Source organism: Anomaloglossus baeobatrachus, chromosome 7 (assembly GCF_048569485.1).
Source record: "Anomaloglossus baeobatrachus isolate aAnoBae1 chromosome 7, aAnoBae1.hap1, whole genome shotgun sequence".
In the NCBI taxonomy this organism is placed as follows: Eukaryota; Metazoa; Chordata; class Amphibia; order Anura; family Aromobatidae; genus Anomaloglossus; species Anomaloglossus baeobatrachus.
The window spans coordinates 308,843,231-308,846,564 of NC_134359.1; the positions used below are offsets into that span (position 1 = coordinate 308,843,231).

Genomic DNA, 3,334 nt, shown 5'->3' on the forward strand with positions numbered 1-3,334 from the left:
AACGGGAATCGAGGAGCAGAGAGAGACCACAAACTGGAAGGGAGGAGCAGAGAGAGACCACAATCAGGAAGGGGGGAGCTGAGAGAGACTACAAACGGGAAGGGGGGAGCAGAGAGAGACCATGAACGGGAAGGAAGGGAGCAGAGCGAGACCACAAACAGGAAGGTGGGAGCTGAGTGAGACTACAAACGGGAAGGGGGGAGCAGAGAGAGACCACAAACGGGAAGAAAGGAAAAGAGCATAGAGAGACCACAAACTGGAAGGGAGGAAAAGAGGGATCACACAATTTTCGGGGCTGACCTGCTTGTTCGCCATACTGTGGGTAGTTTCCAGCTCCGTAGCCTAGAGAGATGAGATAGGGAGTGTTGAAACATGGCCAGAGGGGCTTTTGGGTGGCAGTGTGGTGGGGCAGGGTTGTTTTGTACCTGTCTGGGCCCCAAGCTGAGGATAGTTTCCAGCTCCGTATCCTGAAGAAGAATGATGGAAATTTAGGAGGAAATATTATAAAGGGTCCAACTGAGAACTGAGCATCACTGTCTACACGAGGCCTCAAGCCACTGCGGCCCTTGATATCACTTGTGTGAGAGAACAGAACCATTTTGTTCTGTGGTATCCATCTTCACTTCTGATGTCATGGTGATCAAGTAACACTGAAGGGCGGGAGATTTCACATTTCTATTCACGTCACCAAAGCTCCTATTGGCTCATAGTTTTGAGGAAACGTTGACTTTTTCTGTGACCCAAATAAGGGCCTAGATGGCCTTTAATAAAGGAGAGGTCCCGAGAACACTATACACGGCTGCACTGTATGGATTCCCGAGCGCTCAGAAAACAAATATTATTAATTTGGAGTTCAGAACGCATGACAAGAGTGTATAAAGACTTGTCCATAATAAAAGGGGCTTCTTACCCGACTTGGGGGGTTTCCCTCCATAACCTAAGGGAGAAAACAAAATCAAAGGGTTTTCCAAAACTTGTATCCCCCTCCTCAGTGTATGTAGTACTAGCATATCCCTCATGTATCTAGGACCGGTGTATCCTTATGTATCTAGGCACATGGTAGATTTGGGGTCTCCCCGGTATTCCGTATCTCTGAAGCACTTACCTTGCTGGGCGATGTTGCTCGGGTACCCGACTGCTCCATTCGAGTATCCTGAAGAAAGGAGGAGTAATGTGAGAAGTGGCCGGCGGTGGCATATAGGCGGCATGGTGGGGTCACAAATATGGAGATGATATGTGGATCCCACAGGGCACTCTATTGTCCTCATGTGTCTGCTGTATCTGAGCAATCCGTCCATCTGCAGCTGATCAGCATTAGCGTCTATTCTCGCATTTCACTACAGAATTATGGGGGAGCGCGGCGTGCTCATATTCACCCCTACATTTTACTGGTACTGGGGAGTGAGTCATCGCTCCTCATAGCAGCTCTGTCTCCTCCTCTAATAACCTGAGACCTTGAGGCTCACAGATGCTCAGCAGAGTGTTGGGGTAAATGGGGGGGGGACTACAATCTCCCCTAAATGTCTAGAGTCAATAAATTGGGGAACACAGACAGGTCTTACCTCCAACATTGGGATATCCTCCCACTCCATAGCCTGCGGAACGCAGGAGAAGTCATTAGGGTAGAGCAAAGTTGTGGAGAAAAGAGGCGGAGCAATGGTAATAAGGGTGGAGCAATTAGGGATATGGAGGAGGCAGAGCAATAGGAATAAAGGGTGGAGCAAATAGGGATATGGAGGAGGCAGAGAACTAATGATACGAAAGAGGCAGAGCAATGGTAATATAGGGGTGGAGCAAATAGGGATATGGAGGAGGTGGAGCAACGATGGTATGGAGAAAAGAGGCCGAGCAATGGTAATAGGGGTGGAGCAAATAGTAATATGGAGGAGGCGGAGAAATAATGATATGGAAGAGGCGGAGCAATGGTAATACAGGAGTGGAGCAAATAGTAATATGGAGGAGGCGGAGAAATAATGATACGGAAGAAGCGGAGGAATGGTAATATAGGGGTTGAGCAAATAGTAATATGGAGGAGGCTGAGCATTAATGATATGGAAGAGGCGGAGGAATGGTAATATAGGGGTGGAGCAAATAGTAATATGGAGGAGGCGGCGAAATAATGATATGGAAGAGGCGGAGCAATGGTAATACAGGGGTGGAGCAAATAGTAATATGGAGGAGGTGGAGCATTAATGATATGGAAGAGGCGGAGGAATGGTAATATAGGGGTGGAGCAAATAGTAATATGGAGGAGGCGGAGCACTGACAATATATAGGGCTGCGTTATATTAGTTTGGAGGATCATGAGTAAGGAGTGGATTATGAGTCTGAGGGGCGAGATATTAGTGAAGGAGGGGGAGGGGGGTGCATTAATGAGGTGCAGTATTCGTAGGGGCAGAATGGAGATTATTAGCATGAGCGATTGTTGGATGGGGTGCGGAGGGGGCGAGGGGCAGATCATTATTGGGGAGGGTTGGAGTTTGAGAGAGGAGGATTGTTATTGTGGGGGCACAGACAGGAGCAGACTATTAGTGGGGGAGGTTTGGAATTGAGGAGAATGGCGTTGGGATCATTATTAATTTAGGTCGTTGCAGGGGAGGGGTCAGATTATGTTATTATCGGGGGAGGGATGGATTATGGGCCACAGTGGGATGGGGCTGGGTTCTTAGTTTGGGTTTCCAAGGGGTACCTGCTTTTGATGGTTTTGCTCCAAGTCCTGCAATAGAACAATATAGGTAATTACATGGACACACTGATTTCTCATCACATGAAGAGACTCCTCAGCAGACATTTGGGGAGACCCTCATAAGCTGCCATGTACCCTGCAAACCTCAGGAGAGGTCCAGGGGTAATTCCTTCTTACCTTGTGCCAGGACATTACCCAGGTAATTTCCATAACCTGAAAGATAATTTTCATCATGAAGACAATGAGTGACCATGACCCTCGCATTAGTCCATGTACCCCGAGTCCATCCTGTCCAGAGTTCCTGAAGGCAATGAGTGACCATGACCTTCGTATTTGTTCATGTACCCCGAGTCCACCCTCTCCAGAGTTCCTGAAGGCAATGAGTGACCATGACCCTTGTATTAGTCCATGTACCCCGAGTCCACCCTCTCCAGAGTTCCTGAGGGCAATGAGTGACCATGACCCTCGTATTAGTCCATGTACCCCGAGTCCACCCTCTCCAGAGTTCCTGAGGGCAATGAGTGACCATGACCCTCGTATTAGTCCATGTACCCCGAGTTCACCCTGTCCAGAGTTCCTGAAGGCAATGAGTGACCATGACCTTCGAATTAGTCCATGTACCCCGAGTCCACCCTCTCCAGAGTTCCT

At 48.6% G+C, this 3,334-nt stretch overlaps 1 long non-coding RNA gene across 1 annotated transcript; it reads right to left on the reverse strand.

Annotated features, from left to right (window-relative positions):
* Nucleotides 1–1,103: 1,103 nt before the first annotated feature.
* On the reverse strand, nt 1,104–2,718 carry LOC142246595 (uncharacterized). The gene is made up of 3 exons (XR_012724907.1): nt 2,690–2,718; nt 1,563–1,595; nt 1,104–1,153 (listed from the first exon to the last, which is right to left on the reverse strand). It is a non-coding gene; the product is annotated as an uncharacterized LOC142246595 (long non-coding RNA).
* Between the last annotated feature and the right edge of the window lie 616 nt (nt 2,719–3,334).